Source organism: Hevea brasiliensis, chromosome 5, assembly GCF_030052815.1.
Source record: "Hevea brasiliensis isolate MT/VB/25A 57/8 chromosome 5, ASM3005281v1, whole genome shotgun sequence".
In the NCBI taxonomy this organism is placed as follows: domain Eukaryota; kingdom Viridiplantae; phylum Streptophyta; class Magnoliopsida; order Malpighiales; family Euphorbiaceae; genus Hevea; species Hevea brasiliensis.
Window position 1 is genome coordinate 106,773,070 of NC_079497.1, and position 22,568 is coordinate 106,795,637.

A 22,568-nucleotide genomic window follows, 5' to 3' on the forward strand; every position below is an offset into this window, starting at 1 on the left:
GCCGAAAAGAAGTTTTAAACTGGACTTATAAAACTGCATAAGGGGAAAGTGAATGTGCATAGCTTATGCACATTGCTTATGCACCTCTCGGCAAGTCTTGGAGTTCAGAATGTGAGGTCATGCAGAAGTGCATAGGCTATGCACTCTGCTTATGCACCTGTCGGCATGTTTTGGTCTTTTGGAAGTTTGGTCATGCGGAAGTGCATAAGTCATGCACTCTGCTTATGCACCTTTCGGTGGGTTTTGATTTTCAGGGTTTGTGGTTATGCAGAAGTGCATAAGTCATGCACTCTCCTTATGCAGGTCTCGGCAGATTTTGGTGTTTGGAAAATGTGGTCATGCAGTTGTGCATAAGCTATGCACTCTGCTTATGCACTTTTCGGTGGGTTTTGATTTTCAGGGTTTGTGGTTATGCAGAAGTGCATAAGTCATGCACTCTACTTATGCACCTCTCGGCAGGTTTTGGAATTCAGAGTTTCTGGTTATGCGGAAGTGCATAAGTCATGCACCCTCCTTATGCAGACTTCGGCAGAGAGAGAAAATGCAGGATTTGAAGTCATGCAAATGTGCATAAATCATGCACACACTTATGCAAGTTTCGGTAGGTATGAAATTTGACAAAAATGTGGCTATGCAGAGTTGCATAAGCTATGCACTACCTTATGCAGTTTGCAACAGAGATGAAAATGGCAAGAATTGTGGTTATGCAAGGTTGCATAAGTTATGCAGTTGCTTATGCACAATTCAACAAGATTGAGATTGCAATGGAAAATGATTTGCAAGTGTGAAAAATACCCTAGAATGAAGAAATATAATTCTATTAAGCATAAATCATGAGAAATTATCACCAAAAACACATCAATATATATACAAAATCCATCAAAATTACATCACACATGCTTGTAAAAGTGAATCCTGCATAAAAGGCATTTGTGACCCATGCCATTTTGACTCAAATTCTGCAAATCAATATTTAGCACATTAAAACTCAATAAAATCTGAATAAAGTTGCATTTATCTACAAATGATGAACTCCCCAAGTTATGCCAAGAAAATGCAGCATATCCACTTTGAATCCCACAATCCAAATAAGTTCAAAACTGCAAAAATGACTCACTTACCACCATATTAACATTATAAGCACATATACTTAAAAGTTACACACCCAACCTCACCAAGAATATAAGTAATCTGCTGCAGACCCTTCCTTGCTGCAAAATGTCATTTTTCCTCTGCATAAACCAGATAGCAGCCCCTGCACAGGTTATGCAGTAAAAACAAATCAAATTTTGGGAGAGTTTAAGGACAAAATTTTCAGGTTAAGAATCACTCCCCAGCAGTTCACCAACCTTCCTCCATTGAGATATATCTACAAGGGACAAGATTCAACAATGTCAAAAATTGAATTTGGGGAGCTTTAAGATAAAAACAAAAGTAATGTAAATAAAAGTAAATCAACAAAAGCAAAATAAAAGAACTTGGGGTGCCTCCCAAGAGCACTAATTTATAGTCCTTAGTTGGACTCTTTTCATTTTTCATGGTGGCTGAAATTGGAATTTATTGCCTCTATTCCCAATAGATGCTTCAATGAATCTATACTTCATTTTCTTTCCATCACATGAGAAGATCCTCGTTGCTTTGTCTAAAAATCCGACCATTTCTTTCTTGACAACCTTTAGTGCATCTTTTTCTTTGAGAGATGATTGCTTGACCTCACTTTTCTCCACTTGCTCAACTTGAAAGATTGGTGCCATAGGATAAGGTGGATTACCATTCAAATGTTGTGCAAATGCAGCCTATTTTGGATTTTCATCATTGATACTCCCTTCATGGATAAGACAACTTTCAAGAGAAGCCTTCAGATAGCTCTTTCTAAAGTGCTCTTTTACTAACTCATCAACTATATCAATTCTCAAACAAGAGTCTACATCTTCATGTTGCTTCTTTTTATCATTGCTAATGTTGAAGACTAAATGATCCTCTCCGACTCTAAGAGTAAGCTTTTCACCTTTCACGTCAATCAAAGCACCAGCTGTAGCTAGGAAAGGCCTCTCCAAAATGATTGGGATATTAGAATCCTCTTCCATGTCCAAGATGACAAAGTCAACAGGTATATAGAACTTCCCAACCTTTAGAGGCACATTCTCCAAAATCCCTTCAGGATACTTAATTGATCTGTCAGCTAACTGAAGAGAAATGTGGGTTGGCTTAAGATCTCCCATATTGAGCTTCTCATAAATGGAGAGGGGCATGAGGCTAACACTAGCCCCTAAATCACATAAAGCTTTTGTAGAACATGATTCCCCAATGTGGCATGGAATTGAAAAACTCCCTGGATCCTTGAGTTTTGGAGGAAGTTTCCTTTGGAGGATGGCACTACATTCCTCAGTCAAATCTACAGTTTCATGGTCTTCAAGTCTCCTCTTATTTGAGAGAATCTCTTTTAAGAATTTTGCATAAGAGGGCATTTGGGAAAGAGCATCAATAAAAGGCACATTTATATATAGCTTCTTCAAAACCTCTAAGAACTTCCCAAATTGCTTATCAAGCTTGGCTTTTTGAAATCTCTGTGGAAAGGGAAGCTGTGGCATGTAAGGCTCTGGAGGTATGTATTTCTCTTCTTTCTCTTTTCTTGCACTCTCTTTCTTTTCACTCTCTTATTTTTCATTTTCATCAACATCTTCCTCATTTTCTCTCTTCTCACTTTTTTCACTCTTCTCATTATGCACTATTTTACCACTTCTCAGTGTAATGGCATGACATTGCTCTCTTGGGTTTTCTGGTTGACTTGGAAGTTTTCCAAAAGACTTGGTACTTGAGGAAGATGCTTGTTGTGCAATCTAATTTTCCAGCATTCTATTATGTGTTTGCATCTGTTCCAGCCTTGCTTTCATCTCTCTCATCTCTTCATCATGCTTAGTTTGGTTAGCAAGAATCTGTTGTAATAAAGGTTCTGTGGTGGAACTTTGTTCTTGCTGTTTTGGTGGAGGATTCATAGTTTTCTGCTGAAAATTAGGCAATGGTTGCCTATTTTGCTGATATGGAATTCCTTGTTGCTATTGTGGCTGAAAATTCTGATTTGGAACTTGACTTTGCTTATTTTCCCATGAAAAGTTGGGATGATTCCTCCAAGTTGGATTATAAGTTTGAGAGTAAGGATTCCCCATTTTCTTGTTTCCATAATTACCAACATATGCTGCTTGCTTTCCATAGTCTACTCCACAGCTGGTAGTTCCTTCTGCATAAGCAACTTGTTGTGAACTTCCAGATGATGATGATGAACTAACCAACATACTCAAATCTTCCATCTTCTTAGCCAAAACATTTGTAAGTGCAACAAACTTTGCATTAATCATGTTGAATGGATCAAGGTCATACATTCCAGCAGCTTGCCTTTTTTGAGTTAGAGCTGGTCCTCTTGGATTACTCCAAAGATGAGTATTCTTTGCAATTTTCTCCAATAGCTCATAAGCTTCATCTTCATGCTTCATAATAAATTCTCCTCCTGTTTGAGCATCAATAATCCCTCTAATTGCAGGAGTGACATTGGTGTAAAAATTCTGATTTATCATCCATTTCGGAATGGCATGATGTGGGCATTGTCTCTCTAATTCTTTCCATCTCATCCATGACTCATAGAGAGTTTCATCTTCTCTTGGTCTAAAAGCTGTCATTTGGTTCCTCAATTCTTGAGTTTTTCCAGGTGGAAAATATTGTGCAAGAAATGCATCAGTGAGTTGCTCCTAATTTGTGATGGAGTTGTGAGGTAAAGAATCAAGCCAATCCAATGCTCTATCTTTCAAAGAGAACGGGAATAGCTTCAATCTTGCTGCATCATCAGACACTCCAGGTTGTTTTTGTTAATAGTATGCCCTAGAGCATATGATTTAGTATGTATCTTGTACATATTTTATTAATAAAAGGCATTTCCACTTTTCCGTTTACATAAGATATTTATGTGTAATAGAAAAGGTCCATTGATATTTTGTTAGAAATATTATTCTTAAGTTGTTAAGAATATGAGTGATAATATTTCTAGCACGAAGTATCATAAATAGGTTCACAATCGAGGATACTTCATAATAAGGACATGACTTATCCAGAAAGATTGTATTCATATTTGTTCCCAAGTTATTTATATGAGATATAAATAAGATGGAATGGTGAGTCTCATGCCATATAACAAACATGATAGGCACTTATAAATGATAAGTAGGCCGAACCAGTGACACTTATGACAAGCACATGGAGTTTACTCTTGACAATGTTTTGTCATAAATCATATTAGTACATATAATCTTTAGACCTGAGATAGCACAGTTATCTTGTATATAGGTAGTTTGAGTTTGATACTGCTTTCATACTTGTACTGTGTATGGGTATATGGGCATGTGTTGGCTCCTACTAGTTATATATGGAGGTAGGTGTTGATCAAGATGGAATCTGTTCCTCTAAGTAAATAGAGATAAAATCCTATGTTCATTTAATTGTTCTTGATGTTTCAAGTTCCTGGCCCGGACAGATAGATTTATTCAGAAAAGAGTTTCTGATGAGAAAATCTTTTTAATCAAGAACTGGAATTAAAAGAGAACATAATATTTATAGCAAATGGAGTTTGACATAAACCATGACTCCAGCTTGAGTTGGGATTTTGTAACAGAGAGATTCTAGTGCATGGTAACATATGATTATAGGTTCATTTAAGGTAAACCTTATTACTAATTGGGTGGCCATGGCATGCTATGCTAGGTGTTAACCATGGTCTATGAGGTTCATAAAATGATTTAGAGAAATCATTTATGGTAAGAAAGAGTTCTGATGATATTAAGAGTTGATATCATGTCTCATTGCCAATTAGTGATGAGCCTAGTAAGTCACACACATACACAAGTTATCATCTAATTAAATATGATTTAATTAATTAATTAAAGAGTTTAATTGATTAATTAAATAGGTTTGGTTTGCAATTAGTTTGCAAAGTCCCTAGCATGACTTGAAACCAAATCTAGATTATTGGATGTATAATATAAGTTAAATTTATATTTAAAGTGTTTAAATATGAATTTAATTAATGAGAAATTAATTAATAGAGATTAATTAATCAATTTATATTTGATATGAATTAACTAGAAGAAGAAAAATAATTATTTTAGGTTGAGAACTCAAAATTAAGACACAGGGGCATTTTGGTCATTTTGCAGTGTGACACGTGGCACCATGAGATGGTGACACATGGCATAACACATAAGCTTGCCAAATGTTTTTTAATCATGTAAGATGATTAAAATCAAGATTACATATAGGTTTGACACTTGGCACAATGTGATTGGGTCACTTAAACCTAGAGCTAATCAAAGGGTGACATGTGGCAAGGGTTTAATGTGTTAACCTAGCTATTTAAGTGTTGTTATGAGAAAATAAAAGACAACCAGCAGCCACACTCCTTGGTCACGCCATTTTGCAGCCCTCCCTCTATTCTTCTTCATCTCTCATCAATTCAAAGAGATTAGCCATCAATCTCTTGAATTAAGAACACTAGAAATTGTTTCTAGTGTCCTGTTTACATCTCTAATCTCTTAAAAGGCAGAACTTGAATTTCTAATTAATAGAAAAGGCTTTAGAAGCTGTTCAAGGGTTGCCATAGGTGTTCTTGGTGTGGACAAGCTAGAGGACAACATCCGTGTCGTAAGATGAATCTCAAAGCGCGAACGCTGCAGTGCATCAAGAGGTTAGTGTAATCGTTCTTGATTTAATCTAGGGTTCTAAAATTAATCTGATTAATTTTAAAATATTAAATGGCAAATACAGATCCAAAAACATATTAAAAGAGTTTTAATATGTTGTTTATCATTGAAATCAAATAGATAAAAATAAATCTTACATGATGCATGTGACCCTAGGTGAAAATTTTTGAATTCAATGGTATAAACTTGTGTTTTTCACACTTCCGTTCCTTCAATTGGTATCAGAGCCACTATATTTGCCATTTAGATTGTTTATTATATGATTTAATTTTGTGATTTGATCATGAGATGATTGATCCATTGCTGGTTGGATCAAGAGGTGTGGCGGTATGCTTGATGAACTCCAACATGGTGCGCATGGCTTTGGAAGATCATGGTGCGCATGGTTGTTATTAAATTCTGCAATTGTTGCATGATGAAAGGTTCATCATATGACTAATTAAAATGTTTAATTAGGATTTTTAATCACACAATTAAATTATGATTCAAATCAGAATTTTAAAAATTGTTTGAATGTGATTCAAATCTGAATTTTTAAAGTTGTTTGAATCATATTTAAATATGATTTTTTAAAATTGATTGAATAAAATTCAGCTCTGATTTTTAAAAAAATGTTTGAATGTGATTCAAATCTGATTTTTTTTAAAAATGTTTGAATGTGATTCAAATCTGAATTTTTGAAGTTGTTTGAATGTAATTCAAATATGAATTTTTAAATTTGTTTGAATGAGATTCAAATCTGAATTTTTAAATTTATTTGAATCATATTCAAATCTGGATTTTTAAGTTGAATATGAGATATTCAATTTAATTTAAGTATGTATGTTTTATTTAATTGTTAAATAGTGATATGCATGATGGATGATCATGGACTATAAAAGACCAATGTGATTGGATTTATTTCTTTTATGTTTCTTTGGGATTGTAAATTAATTAATTTATTTTAATTTATTTTGGGCATGTATTATTAAGTTTGTAATAATTTTTGGGTTGTAATTTCATTTATTTAAGTTCTTGTAAATTCGCCTTGGTATGCCAAGGATTACTATGTAATATTGGATTGCAAGAAGTTCAAGGAGGTCAAGAGCATTGGTGGGACCAGTGGGAGGAATTCAAGATCAAGTGTTGATTATGTACTCCTTTAGCAACTCTTGTAAAATGAATGAATGAATGAAATGCACCTAGGAATGCCCTGATTCAATTCTTGGTGGCTCAGAATTGAATCCCTTAGAAAGTCCATGATCATACCATATTTACTGCTTATCCATGAATGCATGAGATGTATGGGAATGTATGCAATTATATGATATATGCATGCTAAATGGATAATGTGCAAAGTGAGACCTTAATAGTAATTAGAATGACCATAAAATCTTCCAAACAAATGATTAAGTTGAAAATGCTATAATTAAAGTAATTATAACATAGGCCCTCCATTGGGGCAATTATTTTAAGAAATTTTAAATAGTTGCATGAGATGCAATTAATTTAAGAGATTTTCTTAAGAATAATTGTTAAGCATGAGATGTTGTAAATATGTAAATGGTTTAGTGGCCAATATTGGATGTACCTGAGGACATTAAAATTATTTGCATAATTACTGGCTCAATGGGATCAACTTAACTAATGCAAGATAAGTCAATAATGGATGTACCTGAGATTTTGAGCATTAGGGGCTAGGTAAAGGATTGAACCTCACATGAGATGTAATGGGCAAGGAGTTGCTCACTTATAGTTTATTGTAATTCCAATAATGGATGTACCTGAGGATGATCAATAGAATTATAAGAATTCAATCATCCACTAGAAATCCATCCAACTAGGATTTCCGTTTCCTACTTTGGAAGTGTAGGATTCGCTAAGTTAGTGGGAGGACTAATTTGATTAAAAGACCATAATCATTTTGGTTAATTACATGATACATTTACTAATTAATCTGGTTATTTTCTCAGCTTAATTTTCCGATAAAAATGAGCACAAAACAACCACCACCATCCAATATCCTTGCAAGCATACTTGATCACAATAGGTTGACAGACCAAATCATGCGATTGGCTAAGAAATTTGAAGCTTGTCCTAAACCTTGAACATATAGGATATGTTCTAGATTCAAATGTTCCTGGTCCCTTACCTCCAGAGGCCACACAAGAGGAACATGATACTTTGAACAAGTGGAAGGAGCATGATATGAGAGCTAAGTGTTACATGCTTGCTTCCATGAGTAATGAGTTACAGAAGCAATATGAGAACATGCAGAGTGCGAGTGAGATCCTCCTTCACCTACAAGAGTTGTATGGTGAGCACAGCAGGAATGCTAGGTATGAGATATCTAGACAGCTATTCCGTATGAGGATGTCTGAGGGACAGAATGTTGGGGATCATGTCCACAAGATGATTCGGCTGATTGAGCAGTTGGAACATCTTGACTTCAACATGGATTTCCAACTACAGACGGATTTGATCCTTCAGTCCCTTCCTGAGTCTTTTAGGAATTTTGTGACAAATTTCCATATGACTAAACAGGAATGCACCTTAGCTAGTTTACTCAACATGCTGGTTATTGCCCAAAAGAATATGCCAGGCAATAAAGGGAAAGAGGTAGCTTTGGTTGCATCTTCTTCTGCTGGAAAGTCCAACAAGAAGAAGGGCAATAAGAAAAAGAAACCTCAGATTCCTGGTCCTTCCAAGAAAATAGCTAAACAGAAAAGGAAGACCAAAGCTGACAAAGGCAAAGGAAAGTGTTTCCACTGCCAATAGGAAAGTGTTTCCATTACCAGTAAGAAAGTGTTTCCACTGGCCAGAGTATAGTAATCTAAATGAATGCAATGCCATGGTGAAAACCAACTCAAGTTCAAAATATATTTGGCACTTAAGGTTATGTCATGTTGCAGATGATAGGATTACAAAACTGGAGAAAATGGGGATTTTATCCTCATTGGGCTCTGAGCCTACTCCAACTTGTGAATCTTGCCTTCAGGGTAAAATGACTAGATCACCCTTTGTTGGATAAGGGCTAAGAGCTGAAAATATTTTAGAGCTAATACATAGTGATGTATGTGGTCCATTTAAAGAAATGGCTAGAGGGGGTTTTCATTATTTTATTACCTTTACTGATGATAAATCAAGGTTTGGGTATTTGTATTTGATGAAATACAAACATGAATCTTTTGAAAAGTTCAAAGAATTTAAATCTGAAGTAGAAAATCAAACAGGAAAGAATATTAAAGCTCTTCGATTAGATCATGGAGGTGAATATTTGAGTACTGAATTTGATGAATACCTGAGAGAGCATGGCATTGTTTCTCAGCTGACTCCTCCAGGAACGCCACAGCTGAATGGTGTATCTGAAAGGAGAAATCGTACCATATTGGATATGGTACGTAGTATGATGAGCTATACTGATATGCCAATCTTCTTTTGGGGATTTGCATTAGAATCAACTTTGTATATTGAATAGGATTCCATCAAAATCAGTTTCTTCCACACCTTATGAGATATGGCATGGAAGAAAACCAAGTCTTAAGCATGTTAAGATTTGGGGTTGTCCAGCTTATATCAAAAAGCTGAACACTGATAAATTGGAGACCAGATCAGAAAATGTCAATTTGTTGGATATCCAAAAGATAGTTTTGGATATTATTTTTATTTGCCTACTTCACAAAAGGTTGTGATAAGTAGAGATGCCACATTTCTTGAACAACAGTTTGTTCAAGAAGGAGGCAAAGGAAGACAAATAGAGTTAGAATTGGAGAATTCTGACCAACCAACAGATCAGATGGATATAGATCCATCTAGTCAACCAATACCCATTGATGAAACATCTACCACTGTTCCTCATAGAACAACCAGGGTATCTCACCCACCAGTGAGATATGGTTTTCTTCATGAAGAAGAACAAGAGTTATCTACTCATGAAGAAGTAGATCATGGAGATGATCCACTTACCTATGAAGAAGCTATATCAGATATAGACTCTTCAAAATGGATTGATGCTATGAAATCCGAGATTGATTCCATGTATAAGAATCAAGTTTGGGATCTTGTTGACCCACCTGAAGGTATTATAACTATAGGGAACAAATGGGTTTTCAAGAAGAAAATTGGTTCTGATGGAAAGGTAGAGACCTATAAGGCAAGGCTAGTAGCGAAAGGGTTTCGCCAAAGGCAAGGAATCGACTATGAGGAGACTTTCTACTTTGTTGCCATGCTTAAATCAATTAGGATTTTATTAGCAATAGTGCATACTATGATTATGAGATTTGGCGGATGGATGTCAAACGACTTTTCTCAATGGATACATTGAAGAAAACATTTTCATGGAACAACCTAGGGGATTTGAATCCCAAGATGGTTCCAAAGTATGCAAGCTAAAACGATCCATTTATGGGTTGAAACAAGCTTCGAGGAGTTGGAACATCCGTTTTGATGAAGCCATTAAATCCTTTGGTTTTATCAAAAATGAGGATGAGCCATGTGTATATAAGAAGGTTAGTGACAGTGCTATCACTTTCCTTGTCTTATATGTGGATGACATACTATTGATGGGTAATGACACAGGTATGTTGACGACTATAAAGGTATGGTTGTCAAATACATTCTCCATGAAAGACTTAGGGGAGGCAACCTATATTCTTGGAATTCGCATCTATAGAGATAGAGCGAAAAGAATAATTGGTTTATCCCAAAGTCTATACTTGGAAAAGGTGTTAAAGAGGTTTAACATGCTTGATTCCAAGAGAGGATTGTTACCAGTGAGACATGGTATCCATCTTTCTAAAGAGATGTCTCCAAAGACACCTGAAGAAAGAGATAAGATGGCCAGGATTCCATATGCTTCGGCTATTGGAAGTTTAATGTATGCAATGTTGTGTACTAGGCCGGATATCGCATATGATATTAGTTTCACTAGCAGGTATCAATCCAATCCAGGTTTGGAACACTGGATAGCTGTCAAGAATATTCTTAAGTACTTGCGAAGAACTAAGGATTTATTCTTGATTTATGGAGGTGGAGACTTGCAATTGGATAGTTATATTGATTCTGATTTCCAACCAGATATCGATGATAGAAAGTCTACCTCTGGATATATGTTCATTTGTAATGGAGGTGCAGTCAGTTGGAAGAGTTCCAAACAGAGCACGAATGCGATTTCACTACGAGGTGAGTATATTCTTGCATCGATGTCGCAAATGGAAGCTATTTGGATAAAGAAGTTCGTGACAGAACTTACAGTAGTTCCTTCCATTGAGTCAGCAGTTCAACTACACTGTGACAATAATGGAGCAGTCATACAGGCTAAGGAACCAAGGTCTCACCAGAAATCCAAACACATAGAAAGGCACTACCACATTATTAGAGATACAATTGGGCAAGGCGATATAGCCATGCAGAAAAAATAACATTAGCTGAAAAACCAGCTGATCCATTCACTAGGCCTTTGTAACAAGCTCAGTTAGACTGACATCTTGAGAAGATGGGTCTAAGGTATTGTAATGAATGGCTCTAGTGCTAGTGGGAGATTGTTAGTAGTATGCCCTAGAGCATATCATTTAGTATGTATCTTGTACATATTTTATTAATAAAAGGCATTTCCACTTTTCCGTTTACATAAGATATTTATGTGTAATAGAAAAGGTCCATTGATATTTTGTTAGAAATATTATTCTTAAGTTGTTAAGAATATGAGTGACAATATTTCTAGCACGAAGTATCATAAATAGGTTCACAATCGAGGATACTTCATAATAAGGACATGACTTATCCAGAAAGATTGTATTCATGTTTGTTCCCAAGTTATTTATATGAGATATAAATAAGATGGAATGGTGAGTCTCATGCCATATAACAAACATGATAGGCACTTATAAATGATAAGTAGGCCGAACCAGTGACACTTATGACAAGCACATGGAGTTTACTCTTGTCAATGTTTTGTCATAAATCATATTAGTGCATATAATCTTTAGACCTGAGATAACACAGTTATCTTGTATATAGGTAGTTTGAGTTTGATACTGCTTTCATACTTGTTCTGTGTATGGGTATATGGGCATGTGTTGGCTCCTACTAGTTATATATGGAGGTAGGTATTGATCAAGATGGAATCTGTTCCTCTAAGTAAATAGAGATAAAATCCTATGTTCATTTAATTGTTCTTGATGTTTCAAGTTCCTAGCCAGGACAGATAGATTTATTCAAAAAAGAGTTTCTGATGAGAAAATCTTTTTAATCAAGAACTGGAATTAAAAGAGAACATAATATTCATAGCAAATGGAGTTTGACATAAACAATGACTCCAGCTTGAGTTGGGATTTTGTAACAGAGAGATTCTAGTGCATGGTAACATATGATTATAGGTTCATTTAAGGTAAAACTTATTACTAATTGGGTGGCCATGGCATGCTATGCTAGGTGTTAACCATGGTCTATGAGGTTCATAAAATGATTTAGAGAAATCATTTATGGTAAGAAAGAGTTCTGATGATATTAAGAGTTGATATCATGTCTCATTGCCAATTAGTGATGAGCCTAGTAAGTCACACACATACACAAGTTATCACCTAATTAAATATGATTTAATTAATTAATTAAAGAGTTTAATTGATTAATTAAATAGGTTTGGTTTGCAATTAGTTTGCAAAGTCCCTAGCATGACTTGAAACCAAATCTAGATTATTGGATGTATAATATAAGTTAAATTTATATTTAAAGTGTTTAAATATGAATTTAATTAATGAGAAATTAATTAATAGAGATTAATTAATCAATTTATATTTGATATGAATTAATTAGAAGAAGAAAAATAATTATTTTGGGTTGAGAACTCAAAATTAAGACACAGGGGCATTTTGGTCATTTTGCAGTGTGACACGTGGCACCATGAGATGGTGACACATGGCATAACACATAAGCTTGCCAAATGTTTTTTAATCATGTAAGATGATTAAAATCAAGATTACATATAGGTTTGACACTTGGCACAATGTGATTGGGTCACTTAAACCTAGAGCTAATCAAAGGGTGACATGTGGCAAGGGTTTAATGTGTTAACCTAGCTATTTAAGTGTTGTTATGAGAAAATAAAAGACAACCAGCAGCCACACTCCTTGGTCACGCCATTTTGCAGCCCTCCCTCTATTCTTCTTCATCTCTCATCAATTCAAAGAGATTAGCCATCAATCTCTTGAATTAAGAACACTAGAAATTGTTTCTAGTGTCCTGTTTACATCTCTAATCTCTTAAAAGGCAGAACTTGAATTTCTAATTAATAGAAAAGGCTTTAGAAGCTGTTCAAGGGCTGCCATAGGTGTTCTTGGTGTGGACAAGCTAGAGGGACAACATCTGGTGTCCTGAAGACGAATCTCAAAGGCGCACGCATTGCAAAGGCATCAAGAGGTTAGTGTAATCGTTCTTGATTTAATCTAGGGTTCTAAAATTAATCTGATTAATTTTAAAATATTAAATGGCAAATACAGATCCAAAAACATATTAAAAGAGTTTTAATATGTTGTTTATCATTGAAATCAAATAGATAAAAATAAATCTTACATGATGCATGTGACCCTAGGTGAAAATTTTTGAATTCAATGGTATAAACTTGTGTTTTTCACATTTCCGTTCCTTCAATTGGTATCAGAGCCACTATATTTGCCATTTAGATTGTTTATTATATGATTTAATTCTGTGATTTGATCATGAGATGATTGATCCATTGCTGGTTGGATCAAGAGGTGTGGCGGTATGCTTGATGAACTCCAACATGGTGCGCATGGCTTTGGAAGATCATGGTGCGCATGGTTGTTATTAAATTCTGCAATTGTTGCATGATGAAAGGTTCATCATATGACTAATTAAAATGTTTAATTAGGATTTTTAATCACACAATTAAATTATGATTCAAATCAGAATTTTAAAAATTGTTTGAATGTGATTCAAATCTGAATTTTAAAAGTTGTTTGAATGTGATTCAAATCTGAATTTTTAAAGTTGTTTGAATCATATTTAAATATGATTTTTTAAAATTGATTGAATAAAATTCAGCTCTGATTTTTAAAAAAATGTTTGAATGTGATTCAAATCTAATTTTTTTAAAAAATGTTTGAATGTGATTCAAATCTGAATTTTTGAAGTTGTTTGAATGTAATTCAAATATGAATTTTTAAATTTGTTTGAATGAGATTCAAATCTGAATTTTTAAATTTATTTGAATCATATTCAAATCTGGATTTTTAAGTTGAATATGAGATATTCAATTTAATTTAAGTATGTATGTTTTATTTAATTGTTAAATAGTGATATGCATGATGGATGATCATGGACTATAAAAGACCAATGTGATTGGATTTATTTCTTTTATGTTTCTTTGGGATTGTAAATTAATTAATTTATTTTAATTTATTTTGGGCATGTATTATTAAGTTTGTAATAATTTTTGGGTTGTAATTTCATTTATTTAAGTTCTTGTAAATTCGCCTTGGTATGCCAAGGATTACTATGTAATATTGGATTGCAAGAAGTTCAAGGAGGTCAAGAGCATTGGAATTCAAGATCAAGTGTTGATTATGTACTCCTTTAGCAACTCTTGTAAAATGAATGAATGAATGAAATGCACCTAGGAATGCCCTGATTCAATTCTTGGTGGCTCAGAATTGAATCCCTTAGAAAGTCCATGATCATACCATATTTACTGCTTATCCATGAATGCATGAGATGTATGGGAATGTATGCAATTATATGATATATGCATGCTAAATGGATAATGTGCAAAGTGAGACCTTAATAGTAATTAGAATGACCATAAAATCTTCCAAACAAATGATTAAGTTGAAAATGCTATAATTAAAGTAATTATAACATAGGCCCTCCATTGGGGCAATTATTTTAAGAAATTTTAAATAGTTGCATGAGATGCAATTAATTTAAGAGATTTTCTTAAGAATAATTGTTAAGCATGAGATGTTGTAAATATGTAAATGGTTTAGTGGCCAATATTGGATGTACCTGAGGACATTAAAATTATTTGCATAATTACTGGCTCAATGGGATCAACTTAACTAATGCAAGATAAGTCAATAATGGATGTACCTGAGATTTTGAGCATTAGGGGCTAGGTAAAGGATTGAACCTCACATGAGATGTAATGGGCAAGGAGTTGCTCACTTATAGTTTATTGTAATTCCAATAATGGATGTACCTGAGGATGATCAATAGAATTATAAGAATTCAATCATCCACTAGAAATCCATCCAACTAGGATTTCCGTTTCCTACTTTGGAAGTGTAGGATTCGCTAAGTTAGTGGGAGGACTAATTTGATTAAAAGACCATAATCATTTTGGTTAATTACATGATACATTTACTAATTAATCTGGTTATTTTCTGCAGTTAATTTTCTGATAAAAATGAGCACAAAACAACCACCACCATCCAATATCCTTGCAAGCATACTTGATCACAATAGGTTGACAGGACCAAATCTGTCTGATTGGCTAAGAAATTTGAAGCTTGTCCTAAACTTTGAACATATAGGATATGTTCTAGATTCAAATGTTCCTGGTCCCTTACCTCCAGAGGCCACACAAGAGGAACATGATACTTTGAACAAGTGGAAGGAGCATGATATGAGAGCTAAGTGTTACATGCTTGCTTCCATGAGTAATGAGTTACAGAAGCAATATGAGAACATGCAGAAAGTAGTGAGATCCTCCTTCACCTACAAGAGTTGTATGGTGAGCACAAAGAGAATGCTAGGTATGAGATATCTAGACAGCTATTCCGTATGAGGATGTCTGAGGGACAGAATGTTGGGGATCATGTCCACAAGATGATTCTGCTGATTGAGCAGTTGGAACATCTTGACTTCAACATGGATTTCCAACTACAGACGGATTTGATCCTTCAGTCCCTTCCTGAGTCTTTAGGAAATTTGTGACAAATTTCCATATGACTAAACAGGAATGCACCTTAGCTAGTTTACTCAACATGTGGTTATTGCCCAAAAGAATATGCCGTGCAATAAAGGGAAAGAGGTAGCTTTGTTGCATCTTCTTCACTGGAAAGTCCAACAAGAAGAAGGGCAATAAGAAAAAGAAACCTCAGATTCCTGGTCCTTCCAAGAAAATAGCTAAACAGAAAAGGAAGACCAAAGCTGACAAAGGCAAAGGAAAGTGTTTCCACTGCCAATAGGAAAGTGTTTCCATTACCAGTAAGAAAGTGTTTCCACTGGCCAGAGTATAGTAATCTAAATGAATGCAATGCCATGGTGAAAACCAACTCAAGTTCAAAATATATTTGGCACTTAAGGTTATGTCATGTTGTAGATGATAGGATTACAAAACTGGAGAAAATGGGGATTTTATCCTCATTGGGCTCTGAGCCTACTCCAACTTGTGAATCTTGCCTTCAGGGTAAAATGACTAGATCACCCTTTGTTGGATAAGGGCTAAGAGCTGAAAATATTTTAGAGCTAATACATAGTGATGTATGTGGTCCATTTAAAGAAATGGCTAGAGGGGGTTTTCATTATTTTATTACCTTATCGATGATAAATCAAGGTTTGGGTATTTGTATTTGATGAAATACAAACATGAATCTTTTGAAAAGTTCAAAGAATTTAAATCTGAAGTAGAAAATCAAACAGGAAAGAATATTAAAGCTCTTCGATTAGATCATGGAGGTGAATATTTGAGTACTGAATTTGATGAATACCTGAGAGAGCATGGCATTGTTTCTCAGCTGACTCCTCCAGGAACGCCACAGCTGAATGGTGTATCTGAAAGGAGAAATCGTACCATATTGGATATGGTACGTAGTATGATGAGCTATACTGATATGCCAATCTTCTTTTGGGGATTTGCATTAGAATCAGCTTTGTATATTCTGAATAGGATTCCATCAAAATCAGTTTCTTCCACACCTTATGAGATATGGCATGGAAGAAAACCAAGTCTTAAGCATGTTAAGATTTGGGGTTGTCCAGCTTATATAAAAAAGCTGAACACTGATAAATTGGAGACCAGATCAGAAAATGTCAATTTGTTGGATATCCAAAAGATAGTTTTGGATATTATTTTTATTTGCCTACTTCACAAAAGGTTGTGATAAGTAGAGATGCCACATTTCTTGAACAACAGTTTGTTCAAGAAGGAGGCAAAGGAAGACAAATAGAGTTAGAATTGGAGAATTCTGACCAACCAACAGATCAGATGGATATAGATCCATCTAGTCAACCAATACCCATTGATGAAACATCTACAACTGTTCCTCAAAGAACAACCAGGGTATCTCACCCACCAGTGAGATATGGTTTTCTTCATGAAGAAGAACAAGAGTTATCTACTCATGAAGAAGTAGATCATGGAGATGATCCACTTACCTATGAAGAAGCTATATCAGATATAGACTCTTCAAAATGGATTGATGCTATGAAATCCGAGATTGATTTCATGTATAAGAATCAAGTTTGGGATCTTGTTGACCCACCTGAAGGTATTATAACTATAGGGAACAAATGGGTTTTCAAGAAGAAAATTGGTTCTGATGGAAAGGTAGAGACCTATAAGGCAAGGCTAGTAGCGAAAGGGTTTCGCCAAAGGCAAGGAATCGACTATGAGGAGACTTTCTCGCCTGTTGCCATGCTTAAATCAATTAGGATTTTATTAGCAATAGCTGCATACTATGATTATGAGATTTGGCAGATGGATGTCAAAACAGCTTTTCTCAATGGATACATTGAAGAAAACATTTTCATGGAACAACCTAGGGGATTTGAATCCCAAGATGGTTCCAAAGTATGCAAGCTAAAACGATCCATTTATGGGTTGAAACAAGCTTCGAGGAGTTGGAACATCCGTTTTGATGAAGCCATTAAATCCTTTGGTTTTATAAAAAATGAGGATGAGCCATGTGTATATAAGAAGGTTAGTGACAGTGCTATCACTTTCCTTGTCTTATATGTGGATGACATACTGTTGATGGGTAATGACACAGGTATGTTGACGACTATAAAGGTATGGTTGTCAAATACATTCTCCATGAAAGACTTAGGGGAGGCAACCTATATTCTTGGAATTCGCATCTATAGAGATAGAGCGAAAAGAATAATTGGTTTATCCCAAAGTCTATACTTGGAAAAGGTGTTAAAGAGGTTTAACATGCTTGATTCCAAGAGAGGATTGTTACCAGTGAGACATGGTATCCATCTTTCTAAAGAGATGTCTCCAAAGACACCTGAAGAAAGAGATAAGATGGCCAGGATTCCATATGCTTCGGCTATTGGAAGTTTAATGTATGCAATGTTGTGTACTAGGCCGGATATCGCATATGATATTAGTTTCACTAGCAGGTATCAATCCAATCCAGGTTTGGAACACTGGATAGCTGTCAAGAATATTCTTAAGTACTTGCGAAGAACTAAGGATTTATTCTTGATTTATGGAGGTGGAGACTTGCAATTGGATAGTTATATTGATTCTGATTTCCAATCAGATATCGATGATAGAAAGTCTACCTCTGGATATATGTTCATTTGTAATGGAGGTGCAGTCAGTTGGAAGAGTTCCAAACAGAGCACGAATGCAGATTTCACTACAGAGGCTGAGTATATTGCTGCATCAGATGCTGCAAATGGAAGCTATTTGGATAAAGAAGTTCGTGACAGAACTTACAGTAGTTCCTTCCATTGAGTCAGCAGTTCCACTACACTGTGACAATAATGGAGCAGTCATACAGGCTAAGGAACCAAGGTCTCACCAGAAATCCAAACACATAGAAAGGCACTACCACATTATTAGAGATATAATTGGGCAAGGCGATATAGCCATGCAGAAAAAATAACATTAGCTGAAAAACCAGCTGATCCATTCACTAGGCCTTTGTAACAAGCTCAGTTAGACTGACATCTTGAGAAGATGGGTCTAAGGTATTGTAATGAATGGCTCTAGTGCTAGTGGGAGATTGTTAGTAGTATGCCCTAGAGCATATCATTTAGTATGTATCTTGTACATATTTTATTAATAAAAGGCATTTCCACTTTTCCGTTTACATAAGATATTTATGTGTAATAGAAAAGGTCCATTGATATTTTGTTAGAAATATTATTCTTAAGTTGTTAAGAATATGAGTGACAATATTTCTATCACGAAGTATCATAAATAGGTTCACAATCGAGGATACTTCATAATAAGGACATGACTTATCCAGAAAGATTGTATTCATGTTTGTTCCCAAGTTATTTATATGAGATATAAATAAGATGGAATGGTGAGTCTCATGCCATATAACAAACATGATAGGCACTTATAAATGATAAGTAGGCCGAACCAGTGACACTTATGACAAGCACATGGAGTTTACTCTTGTCAATGTTTTGTCATAAATCATATTAGTGCATATAATCTTTAGACCTGAGATAGCACAGTTATCTTGTATATAGGTAGTTTGAGTTTGATACTGCTTTCATACTTGTTCTGTGTATGGGTATATGGGCATGTGTTGGCTCCTACTAGTTATATATGGAGGTAGGTATTGATCAAGATGGAATCTGTTCCTCTAAGTAAATAGAGATAAAATCCTATGTTCATTTAATTGTTCTTGATGTTTCAAGTTCCTAGCCAGGACAGATAGATTTATTCAGAAAAGAGTTTCTGATGAGAAAATCTTTTTAATCAAGAACTGGAATTAAAAGAGAACATAATATTCATAGCAAATGGAGTTTGACATAAACCATGACTACAAATTGAGTTGGGATTTTGTAACAGAGAGATTCTAGTGCATGGTAACATATGATTATAGGTTCATTTAAGGTAAAACTTATTACTAATTGGGTGGCCATGGCATGCTATGCTAGGTGTTAACCATGGTCTATGAGGTTCATAAAATGATTTAGAGAAATCATTTATGGTAAGAAAGAGTTCTGATGATATTAAGAGTTGATATCATGTCTCATTGCCAATTAGTGATGAGCCTAGTAAGTCACACACATACACAAGTTATCACCTAATTAAATATGATTTAATTAATTAATTAAAGAGTTTAATTGATTAATTAAATATGTTTGGTTTGCAATTAGTTTGCAAAGTCCCTAGCATGACTTGAAACCAAATCTAGATTATTGGATGTATAATATAAGTTAAATTTATATTTAAAGTGTTTAAATATGAATTTAATTAATGAGAAATTAATTAATAGAGATTAATTAATCAATTTATATTTGATATGAATTAATTAGAAGAAGAAAAATAATTATTTTGGGTTGAGAACTCAAAATTAAGACACAAAGGCATTTTGGTCATTTTGCAGTGTGACACGTGGCACCATGAGATGGTGACACATGGCATAACACATAAGCTTGCCAAATGTTTTTTAATCATGTAAGATGATTAAAATCAAGATTACATATAGGTTTGACACTTGGCACAATGTGATTGGGTCACTTAAACCTAGAGCTAATCAAAGGGTGACATGTGGCAAGGGTTTAATGTGTTAACCTAGCTATTTAAGTGTTGTTATGAGAAAATAAAAGACAACCAGCAGCCACACTCCTTGGTCACGCCATTTTGCAGCCCTCCCTCTATTCTTCTTCATCTCTCATCAATTCAAAGAGATTAGCCATCAATCTCTTGAATTAAGAACACTAGAAATTGTTTCTAGTGTCCTGTTTACATCTCTAATCTCTTAAAAGGAAGAACTTGAATTTCTAATTAATAGAAAAGGCTTTAGAAGCTGTTCAAGGGCTGCCATAGGTGTTCTTGGTGTGGACAAGCTAGAGGGACAACATCTGGTGTCCTGAAGACGAATCTCAAAGGCGCAGACACACTGTAGTGCATCAAGAGGTTAGTGTAATCGTTCTTGATTTAATCTAGGGTTCTAAAATTAATCTGATTAATTTTAAAATCTTAAATGGCAAATACATATCCAAAAACATATTAAAAGAGTTTTAATATGTTGTTTATCATTGAAATAAAATAGATAAAAATAAATCTTACATGATGCATGTGACCCTAGGTGAAAATTTTTGAATTCAATGGTATAAACTTGTGTTTTCACATACATTCCTTCAATTGGTATCAGAGCCACTATATTTGCCATTTAGATTGTTTATTATATGATTTAATTCTGTGATTTGATCATGAGATGATTGATCCATTGCTGGTTGGATCAAGAGGTGTGGCGGTATGCTTGATGAACTCCAACATGGTGCGCATGGCTTTGGAAGATCATGGTGCGCATGGTTGTTATTAAATTCTGCAATTGTTGCATGATGAAAGGTTCATCATATGACTAATTAAAATGTTTAATTAGGATTTTTAATCACACAATTAAATTATGATTTAAATCAGAATTTTAAAAATTGTTTGAATGTGATTCAAATCTGAATTTTAAAAGTTGTTTGAATGTGATTCAAATCTGAATTTTTAAAGTTGTTTGAATCATATTTAAATATGATTTTTTAAAATTGATTGAATAAAATTCAGATCTGATTTTTAAAAAAATGTTTGAATGTGATTCAAATCTGATTTTTTTTTAAAAATGTTTGAATGTGATTCAAATCTGAATTTTTGAAGTTGTTTGAATGTAATTCAAATATGAATTTTTAAATTTGTTTGAATAAGATTCAAATCTGAATTTTTAAATTTATTTGAATCATATTCAAATCTGGATTTTTAAGTTGAATATGAGATATTCAATTTAATTTAAGTATGTATGTTTTATTTAATTGTTAAATAGTGATATGCATGATGGATGATCATGGACTATAAAAGACCAATGTGATTGGATTTATTTCTTTTATGTTTCTTTGAGATTGTAAATTAATTAATTTATTTTAATTTATTTTGGGCATGTATTATTAAGTTTGTAATAATTTTTGGGTTGTAATTTCATTTATTTAAGTTCTTGTAAATTCGCCTTGGTATGCCAAGGATTACTATGTAATATTGGATTGCAAGAAGTTCAAGGAGGTCAAGAGCATTGGTGGGACCAGTGGGAGGAATTCAAGATCAAGTGTTGATTATGTACTCCTTTAGCAACTCTTGTAAAATGAATGAATGAATGAAATGCACCTAGGAATGCCCTGATTCAATTCTTGGTGGCTCAGAATTGAATCCCTTAGAAAGTCCATGATCATACCATATTTACTGCTTATCCATGAATGCATGAGATGTATGGGAATGTATGTAATTATATGATATATGCATGCTAAATGGATAATGTGCAAAGTGAGACCTTAATAGTAATTAGAATGACCATAAAATCTTCCAAACAAATGATTAAGTTGAAAATGCTATAATTAAAGTAATTATAACATAGGCCCTCCATTGGGGCAATTATTTTAAGAAATTTTAAATAGTTGCATGAGATGCAATTAATTTAAGAGATTTTCTTAAGAATAATTGTTAAGCATGAGATGTTGTAAATATGTAAATGGTTTAGTGGCCAATATTGGATGTACCTGAGGACATTAAAATTATTTGCATAATTACTGGCTCAATGGGATCAACTTAACTAATGCAAGATAAGTCAATAATGGATGTACCTGAGATTTTGAGCATTAGGGGCTAGGTAAAGGATTGAACCTCACATGAGATGTAATGGGCAAGGAGTTGCTCACTTATAGTTTATTGTAATTCCAATAATGGATGTACCTGAGGATGATCAATAGAATTATAAGAATTCAATCATCCACTAGAAATCCATCCAACTAGGATTTCCGTTTCCTACTTTGGAAGTGTAGGATTCGCTAAGTTAGTGGGAGGACTAATTTGATTAAAAGACCATAATCATTTTGGTTAATTACATGATACATTTACTAATTAATCTGGTTATT

At 34.2% G+C, this 22,568-nt stretch overlaps 1 non-coding gene across 1 annotated transcript; it reads left to right on the forward strand.

The window, feature by feature from the left end:
* Positions 1–3,582: 3,582 nt before the first annotated feature.
* Positions 3,583–3,689, forward strand: LOC131180377 (small nucleolar RNA R71). Its single transcript, XR_009149153.1, has one exon. It is a non-coding gene; the product is annotated as a small nucleolar RNA R71 (small nucleolar RNA).
* The last annotated feature ends 18,879 nt before the right edge of the window (positions 3,690–22,568 follow it).